Source organism: Rhinoraja longicauda, chromosome 18, assembly GCF_053455715.1.
Source record: "Rhinoraja longicauda isolate Sanriku21f chromosome 18, sRhiLon1.1, whole genome shotgun sequence".
Classification (NCBI taxonomy): Eukaryota; Metazoa; Chordata; class Chondrichthyes; order Rajiformes; family Arhynchobatidae; genus Rhinoraja; species Rhinoraja longicauda.
This window is the reverse complement of record NC_135970.1, coordinates 12,195,261-12,205,609: the sequence shown is the minus strand read 5'-3', so window position 1 is coordinate 12,205,609 and position 10,349 is coordinate 12,195,261. Positions and strand designations below refer to the sequence as shown.

The 10,349-nt window shown below is 43.0% G+C and overlaps 1 protein-coding gene across 1 annotated transcript in view; it reads left to right on the top strand.

The window, feature by feature from the left end:
• Positions 1-1,313: 1,313 nt before the first annotated feature.
• LOC144602253 (dual specificity protein phosphatase 8-like) overlaps positions 1,314-10,349 on the top strand; it is a 227,154-nt gene continuing 218,118 nt past the window's right edge. Inside the window, exon 1 of the mRNA XM_078415124.1 lies at positions 1,314-1,607. The gene's annotated coding sequence lies outside the window, so the exon portion shown is untranslated. The remainder of the gene's footprint in view (positions 1,608-10,349) is intronic.

The window sequence follows — 10,349 nt, the reverse complement described above, 5'->3', positions numbered from 1 at the left end:
TTCTTAATTTATATTTGTTTCAAAATTATTATTTGTATGTTATTAATATTTTAATATATTTTTAGTTTATGTTTTATATTTTATATCTTTACATTTATTTTTTATATGCATATTATTTTCAATTGTTTTTGTTTTTTAATATTTTGTTATTCTTTTCATATTTTTATATTGTTTTATTTTTTTATGCTGACGCGCTGTTACTCTGGAAGTTTATGTCTATCTTCAGTGTAAACCATCATTTGCAGTTCCTCTATCTATCTATCTATCTATCTATCTATCTATCTATCTATCTATCTATCTATCTATCTATCTATCTATCTATCTATCTATCTATCTATCTATCTATCTATCTATCTATCTATCTATCTATCTATCTATCTATCTATCTATCTATCTGTTATGTGCTTATGAGTGTGTATGTATGTATGTGCATGCATGCATGTATGTCTGTATGCATGTATGTATGTTGTGTGTATGTATCTGTGATGTGTGTATATGTGTGTATGTATGTGTGATGTGTTTGTGTGTGTGTATGTGTATATGTGTGTGTATGTATGTATGTATGATGTATGTATGCATGTATGTATGTGTGTATGTGTATGTATGTGTGTATGTAATATAAGAAAATAACTGCAGATACTGGTACAAATCGAAGGTATTTATTCACAAAATGCTGGAGTAACTCAGCAGGTCAGGCAGCATCTCAAGAGAGAAGGAATGGGTGACGTTTCGGGTCGAGACCCTTCTTCAGACTGGTATGTGTATGTATGATGTGTGTGTATGCATGTATGTGTTTATGTGTATGTAGGTATGTGTGCATGTTGTATGTGTGCATAGGTATGCATGCATGTATGTATGATGCATGTGTGTGTATGTATATATGTGTGTGTGTATGTATGATGCATGTGTGCATGTATGTGTATGCATCTACGTGTGTATGCATGTATGTATGTGTATGTGTGCATGCATGTATGTATGTGTGTATGCATGTATGTATGTGTGTGTGTGCATGTGTGTGTATGCATGTATGTATGTGTGTGTATGCATGTATGTGTGTGTGTGCGCATGTGTGTATGCATGTATGTATGTGAGTGTATGCATGTGTGTATGTGTATGCATATGTGTGTGTGTGTGTGTGTGTGTTGCTGGAGAGAGGTTGCAGGGCGGCGCTGCTCCTTTAAGGCAGTGCAGTGCGGCGCGGCGCGGACTCTGCCTTTAATCTGTGCCCGGAGCTGGAGCTGTGGAGCGGAGGGGCTGACGTCAGTGAGCAGGGCGGCCGGCGCTGATTGGTTGGCAATGACGCCATGGTGCATACTTCAGGCCAGCTCGCTCTGCTTGTGTTGCACCTACTCCTCATGAGCAACTCGCACACAGACAATCCGACAACACCACCACCACCATCACCAGCAACAACGCCAGCCTGCACTGCTTCTTCCAAATAATCCCCCTTTCCCCCCCCCCCCACCACCCCACCCCCCCCGTGCATTTCTTTCTTCCTTCATTCCTTTGCAAATTCCAGGAGCATCTCCCATTGAGCGCCCGAGCCGCAATTGCAAGGCTTGTGAGTGGAAAATTAAAAGCAAGGGGAGCTCCCGGAAGTATAGAAGGTGAGTCTTGGGGTAATGGGGGAAAAATATGATTCGCTCAAGAAGCCTGTCTTGGTCAGTCCACTTGGGCTGTGCGGTCAATCGGGGGTCAGGTTGTGGCAGATTTGCCCTGATCCATTTTTTCCCCATGGAAGGGGTTAATGCAATTGCAAAGCATGCAATGAATGCAACCTTGCATGATGGTGCAACCTGCAGCAATGCAAGCTCGCTCATCCTTGAAGGTTGACTATCTATCCCCTGTGTGGCCGGAGGGTGGGATGGGACGTAGAGATCGCTCAAGGATGGTCTAACCATCACCTCCTTGTGTCCGGACAATGTTGGCGATAACGCCACGACGTTGTGTCCCATGCAGACGAAGACCCCTGGATTTCCGTGTGTTTTCCAGCTCCGTCGTTGCATGCACTGCTGTCAAATTGACGCCCAGAATTAACCAGGTTGCGGGAGACGGGGTTTAAATTGGTGCAGTGGCTTCATTTGCAAAGGACACTCCTCCACTTGGGCGCGTTAAAGCCCATCGCATCGCCGCCCTGCAAATGGAAACCTAGGATTTACTGATGATTGTCTTTCAATTTAAAGGACAGGCTTGGGGGAAGCTATTTTGGTAGCTAGGCGTCCGCGTTTTCCAAAATAAATATACAAGCCTTTGTTTTGCGCTTAAAGACATCGGTTTATCTAAACCTGTAATATGGTGTTTGTTACCTCAAAGGGGATTAGGTTGAATAGGTAACTGGCTCGCGTGGTCGCAAGTAAAGAGAGGGCACCGATGTTTATTTATTAAACAGGCGATGTCTTTGGATGGAAGTGATTGTTTAGTCAACGACGAGGACGTCGAAGGCACTTGTAATGGTGTAGTTTCTCATACATCCCTCCCGTGTTGTTAGGACCTCTGAGTTCTGTGGTCTCAAATCAATAAATTAAAATCATCTTGAATAAATCAAAGTAATATGGTTTGTTCTTCACTAGCCTACCCTCTCCTTTTTCTGAAAACAAAAAATCCTGGTTGTTGGATCAATATATTAAGTGAAGGGTTCGATTGAACAGGGTACTGAATATATTAAACATGAATTCACTGGCATTTTTTTCCGCTGCAAACTAGTGCTTCTGATGAGTTTGCTTTCACCGCACAACAGATAACAACAGGCAAAGAAATCCAGCTGTTCCTTTATTTGCTGTCATCACGCTATCTGTTATTTCTGGTCTCCATCTTTCACAGTCATACGAAGAACTTAGAAAGCCTAATGAATGCAAACAGGCTGAGTGAGATAACACCCCAAATATATACCTGGCCTGACAGATGGCAATTATATTTTCATATTATGATTTATGGAGAATGTTTTTAAAATTTAAAGCTGTACTCCACATGAGAAACGGGCAATTAATTAGGAGATTGTTTGAATTTGCTTTGCAATATGTGGTGGTGTCCAATGAATTTAACAGAGAATAGTAGTCTGGTAAATACAATTAGTTACTTGATGGTTGTCATGGACATGATGGGTTAAGGGGCCTGTTACTGTGTAGGAACGAACTGCGGATGCTGATTTAAACCAAAGGTAGGCACAAAATGTTGGAGTAACTCAGCAGGACAGGCAGCATCTCTGGAGAGAAGGAATGGGTGATGTTTCGGGTCGAGACTGAAGAACCAGCCTGAAGAAGGGTCTTGACTTGAAACATCACCCATTCCTTCTCTCCGGAGATGCTGCCTATCCCGCTGCATTACTCCAGCTTTTTGTGTCCATCTTTGGCCTGTTACTGCACTTTATGACTCTAACACTAATTCACATATTGGTAACTGACACACTCAAGACCAGAGTGAGGCAAATCATAGAAACATAGAAAGTAGGTGCAGGAGTAGGCCATTCGGCCCTTTGAGCCTGCACCGCCATTCAATATGATCATGGCTGATCATCCAACTCAGTATCCTGTACCTGCCTTCTCTCCATACCCCCTGATCCCTTTAGCCACAAGGGCCACATCTAACTCCCTCTTAAATATAGCCAATGAACTGGCCTCAACTACCTTCTGTGGCAGAGAATTCCACAGATTCACCACTCTCTGTGAAAAAAAACGTTCTCATCTCGGTCCTAAAAGACTTCCCCCTTATCCTTAAACTGTGACCCCTTGTTCTGGACTTCCCCAACATCGGGAACAATCTTCCTGCATCTAGCCTGTCCAACCCCTTAAGAATTTTGTAAGTTTCTATAATATCCCCCCTCAATCTTCTAAATTCCAGCGAGTACAAGCCGAGTCTATCCAGTCTTTCTTCATATGAAAGTCCTGCCATCCCAGGAATCAATCTGGTGAACCTTCTCTGTACTCATGTGTAGGAAGGAACTACAAATGCTGGTTTAAACAGAAGATAGACACAAAAAGCTGGAGTAACTTAGTGGGTCAGACAGCATCTCTGGAGAAAAGGAATAGGTGACATTTCGGGTCGAGACCCTTCTTCTGACGGAAGCAAATCATTCTTGACTCTGAGGTTCTATCTATGCAAAAAGGTAGTTATTTAGCTTTGACCAGTTAACAACACTTGTGCATACTCTGGATGAAATCTTTCTATGGCCTTTCCTACACTCCTGCCCCAACCCATCCGCCACACATACTGCTCTATTTGTCACTTGCTTGTACAAGGCTTAGACAAGAGGTCTAATTTCTCTGAGGTTGCTGCAATCTTGGCTTTGTGCATCTCGTTCACCTTGGGTTTGGAAGCTGTGCCTTCAACTGTCTTGTCTAAGTATTGTGCTCTGGAAATCCTTCAGACTTTGCCCACCCCTCCTCTTGCATTATAAATTCCTTAAAAACCCACCTGTTTGACCCCGAGCTTGTAGTCACCTGGCCTGTTCGTCCCCCCACCCCCTTGTGACTGATTAATTTCTCAATATGTTTGTGTGAAGCTTATGTGGCTGTTTTGCTTTACTAAGAGCACTTGTTAGCAGATTGTTGTTATTATTAAACTGCCGTGAAGACAGTTTGCCTGCGTGGGATGGATACTTGTTAAATGTGCACAAGGAGAAAAACATACAGCAAATCTCTCGACCGTAAGTTCATTTTCATTGAAAAGGATTAAACTATTTCTTTAATTAGAATAGAAAATGCTGGAAATACTCGGCAGGTCATGCAGCATCAATGGGAATAGAAACAATGACTTTCCAGCAAACCTTTTGTACTGTGCTTTCTAAGAGCTCAGTACACCCCAAAGCACTTTAAAACCAATTAAGTGCTTTATGATGTGTAGTCAACCGTAAACAACAATGTGATATTGACCAGATAACTTGGTTTATGTGTTGGTTGGTGGAAAAATATGGGTCAAGATATCAGGGATGACTTCCTTCCTCCAACACTGTCATGAGATCCTTTACTTCCTCCTGAGAGAGAAAATGGATGTTGGTTTGATGTCCCAATGTAAGGTTCCTGTGCACCACTTCAATAGCAGTGCTGCAAAGAGGTTTCACTTTCCACAGATGCAGCAATCACAGTGTAACTATGTGGTAATCCCTATTTTATTGCTCTAAAATGGAGGATGAGGAGCATGTTTGGCAACTGTGGCAGGGGTTGAATGCCATCAGTTCCTACAAGGCAAAATCAGGGGGTAGCTCAAGCGACAACAAAGCATCACTCCCAGACGAGCTCAATGCATTCAACACACACTTTGAGAGGCAGAACACTGATGTGCTTTCCCAGTCCCTCATACCCCCCCCCCAGTATTGCAACCTCAGTAACAGAGGCCGATGGCAGAAGATCCTACAGGAGGGTGAACCCTCAAACCGTCTAGACCTGATGGTGAACCTGGTTGTGTTCTTGAAACCTGTGCAGACCAACTGACTGGAGCTTTTGTGGGCATCTTCAAATCTCTCATCACTGAGGTTCCCACCTGCTTTAAAAAGGCATCAATAATACCAGTGTCCAAGAAGAGTAAGGTGACGTACCTCATTGACGATCAACCCATGGCACTAACGTCTGTGGTGATGAAGTGCTTTGAGACGTTGGTTAAGGCGCATATCAACTCCTACCTCAACAAGGACCTGGACCCACTACAATTTGTCTACTGCCACCACAGGTCAATGGAGGATGCAATCTCGCTGGCTCTCCACTCTGCACTAGACCACTTGGACAATAAAAATATGTACTTCGGCTGTTGTTTATAGCTCAGCATTCAATATCATCATCCCCTCCATGCTGGTTACCTAGCTCATGGAACTGGGTCTCTGTGCATCCCTCTGCAACTGGATCCTCTACTTCAGACCACCACCTGTACAAATTGGCAGCAACACTACCTCCTTGAGAACCATCAGCAAGGGAGCACCTCTAGGCTGCGTGCTCAGCTCCCTGCTCCACTCACTCTATGCTCACCACTGTGTAGCCAGACACAGTTCCAACTCCATCTTCAAGTTTGCTGATGACACCATCGTTGTTGGACGAATTGCAGATGACGACAAGTCAGATTGTAGGCGGGAGATCAATCAACTGACCAAATGGTACCAGAATAACAACCTTGCTCTCAACGTCAGTAAGACCTAGGACCTGATGGTGAACATTGAAAGAGGAAGGACAAGGATCCACAAACCTGTGGTCTTCGACAGGACAGTGGTGGAGAGAGTCAAAAGCTTCAAATTCTTGGGCATGTGTATCACTGAAGATCTGTCCTGGACCCAGCACCTTGATGCAATCACAAAGAAAGCCCATCAACGCCTCTACTTCCTGAGAATATTGAGGAGATTCACTATGTCAACGAAAACTCTCTTGAAGTTCTACAGGTCTTTGATAGAGAGCATGTTGACTGGTTGCATCACGGCTGGATTTGCTAACTCAATCGCCCAGGAACGAAGGAGATTGCAAAAAAGATGTGAATGCTGCCCAGTCCATCATGGGTATTGACGACCCCACCATCGAAGGGATCTACAAGAGTCGCTGCCTGAAAAGGGAAGCCAGCATTATTAGAGACCCACACCACCCAGGCCATACTCTCATTTCACTCCTGTCATTGGGAAGAAGGTACAGGAGCCTGAAAACTCTAATGTCCAGGTGCAAGAACACTAGGTTTACATATTCTGTTTTGCTGCTGTAAGCAAGAATTTCATTGTTCCGTTTCGGGACACACGACAATAATGCACTGCTGACGATGCCTTATCAATGCCACTATCGTTTCTGCCTCCACCACCATCCTGGCAATGTGTTCCAGGCCCCCACTACTCTGTGTATTTCCTTTTAAAAGAAAACTTGCCATGCACATCTCCCCCTCTCGCATTATACCCATGCCCTCTAATGTTTGACATTTCCACCCTGAGGAAAAAGGAAATAGACAATAGACAACAGGTGCAGGAGTAGGCCATTCGGCCCTTCAAGCCAGCACCGCCATTCAATGTGATCATGGCTGATCATTCTCAATCAGTACCCCGTTCCTGCCTTATTAAGATGGAATTTTGTTTATACCAAATATAATTAAGATTAAGATGGAAATTTGGAACAATGTCCAAAAAAAATTGAGACCAGACCAATACAAAATTGGGATAGATAGACTTCTGTTAAGCATGGCTGTTAATGGTTACAAACTAAGGTGGGTAGATAGAATTAAGACGCCCATTACGCACGATTTAATCGACAATTGGAACAGGCTCAAAAATCGGAATGGCCTATTCCTTTTCTTGGAGCTTATCACTGTATACTGCCAAGGACCCGAGGTTGATCCTAGCTGTCAGTGTTGAAATGGTAGATTATAGCCAGATAATAAGAGAATCGGTACAGCTAACTTGGGTACACATGGATTAAACTTGGTTGCACTCTTCCTGATCTGTACTTCCTAATTTAAGATGCAAGTGTGAGTAAGTTATGATTCAAACAGAGATGAATGATGAGACTTGGAGAGAGAGAGAGAGAGAGAGTCCTGCGTCACAAGCCTGTGCCTTGCAGACTAATCCAATGAGAGTCACTGGCTAATACTCGGGAAGATCCAGAGTAATTGCCCTGTTCATCGTCTACATTAGAAGAGTGACTAGGTTTAGGTTTATTATTGTCACATGTACCAAATTACCGTGAAAAGCTTTGTATTGCATGCGATCCAAACAGGTTGGATATGCCGTAGATAAATACAATCAAGTCAAACTCAAGTACAATAGATGGGAGGGAAAGACACAGTGCAGAATATAGTTTAGTTTAGAGATGCAACATGGAAACAGGCTCTTCGGCTCACCAAGTCCATGCTGATCATCGATAACCCATTCACACCAGTTCTATATTACCCTATTTTGTCATCCACTCCCTACACATTTGGAGTGATTTACAGAGGCCAATTAACCTACAAACCCACATCTTTCAGTTGTGTGAGGAAACTCGAGCACCCAATGGTAGCCCACGCTGTCACAGGAAGAACGTGCAAGCTCCACACAGCACCAGAGGTTGGGATCAAACCTTCATCTCGGGCGTTGTAAGGCAGCAGCTCTACCCGCTGCACCACAGCGTATTGTAGTGCATCAGTCTATAGACAAAGTCCAATGTCAACAGTGGGGTGGAGGTGAATCAGATAGTACCCTAGCTTATGGAATAACCTTTCAGAAGCTCGATAACAGAGGGGAAAAAGCTGTTCCTGTGTCTAGTGGTGCACACTTTCAAGCTTCTGTACCTCCTGCTGGGCGGGAGCAGGGAAATGAAGGAATGTCCGAGATGGGACAAATCTTTGAATTTGGAGATTTTGTAAGGCAAGCTCCTTTCTTTTTACCTTCCAAGCAAACAGTACTGAAGGGTCTCGACCCGAAACGTCAGCCATTCCTTCTCTACAGAGATTCTGCCTATCCTGAGTTACTCCAGCATTTTGTGTCTATCAGCACTGATTGCAAAACGTATTTCAAATGTGTTAGTTTAAATGGCTCAACTACTCATCAGGCTGGCCGAATATTGTCATCATTATTCTCAATTGACCCATTAAAAAAAAATCTGAACTTTGGTCACAGAATATTTGATTAAAGTTGGTAAGGCATACAAATCCAGATCTGGAGAAGCTAAATTCTTCGATGAGAAAATATGAACAGGGGGACATAATCTTGATAATTGTTTTGCTAAGGTATTCAGGGGCAATATCAGGACCTTTTTAATCGCACAGAGAGTAACAGATATCTGGAACTCCGTACCTCAAAGGCTTTGGCCAAGAGAGATTACAAATGGGAAAAGAATTTAAGGAATCAAAGGTGGAAAGATTAAGAGTGTAAATAAATGAATGCTTCTTACTTGCACATTATGGAGAGCGTACCTTTCCCAAATCCATTTTAAAGAAGATCTGGCCACTTTGAGAAGTCTGTTTGAAGAGAGGAGCATTTCTACCAGGTTTTAGTGTTATTTGATACCATTGACTGAGTGATATTAGGGTTTATGCAAAAGTTTGTTTTATTTTTAAAGATTCTTGTGATTAAAATATAGTTTGCATATTGCAAAAGAAACTGGATTTGTGTTAAAGTGGTGAAGTGATGTTCTAAACAAAAAGGCAATGATATCCACTCTTGCCTGCAAACGAATTATTTATACTTGCATAAATAATAATTATGTACCATTACATTATTTATAAAATATGGAAGTAGCCAAGTAGTTTTACCATAACTATTGAAAGTCCACAGCAGCAGAATCCCAGTATAAAATATTAATAGCGTATTTAGTTTTACCAATTCAATATTTGTAAATGGCTCAGTTGAAAGACCACTGCATCCTAAAGATACACACCAAATCGCTTCTCTCCTGGTCAATCAAGTGCCTCTTAATTGATCTCTCTCTGTATTTTTCCATATTTTCCAGTTGATTTCAAAGCTGAAGCAAGATTGTTATTTGTGACATAAAAGCCAAAGCACTGTATTTGGAACCACAATCAGAGGGAATTAATACCTTCGTTCAAATTGTTTTCATTTTGCCCACCAAACATTCTCGTGGCCCATCTAAGTAAGATTGGTTGGATAGTGCCAAATTCTTGGTAGTTATCTTATTGTGAGCCAGCCATTACTAAGTCCAGTGCTACTGAGTCATAGAAACATAGAAACATAGAAAATATGTGTAGGAGTAGGCCAATCGGCCCTTCGAGCCTGCACCGCCATTCAATATGATCATGGCTGATCATGCAGCTCAGTAGCCTGTACCTGCCTTCTGTACATACCCCCTGATCCCTTTAGCAAAAAGGGCCACATTTAACTCCCTCTTAAATATAGCCAATGAACTGGCCTCAACTACCTTCTGTGGCAGAGAATTCCACAGACTCACCACTCTCTGTGTGAAGAAATGTTTACTCATCTCGGTCCTAAAAGACTTCCCCCTTATCCTTAAGCTGTGACCCCTGGTTCTGGACTCCCCCAACTTCGGGAACAATCTTCCCGCATCTAGCCTCTCCAACCCCTTAAGAATTTTATATGTTTCTATAAGATCCCCCCTCAGTCTTCTAAATTCCAGCGAGTACAAGCCCAGTCTATACAGTCTTTCCTCATATGCAAGTCCCGCCATCCCAGGGATTAATCTGGTGAACCTTCTCTGTACTCCCTCTAAGGCAAGAACGTCTTTCCTCAGGTTAGGAGACCAAAACTGCACACAATACTCCAGGTGCGGTCTCACCAAGGCCCTGTACAACTGCAGCAGAACCTCCCAGCTCCTAAACTCAAATCCTCTTGCTATGAATGCCAACATACCATTCACTTTCTTCACTGCCTGCTGCACCTGCATGCTTGCTTTCAATGACTGGTGCACCATGACACCCAGGTCACGTTGCATCTCCCCTTCTCC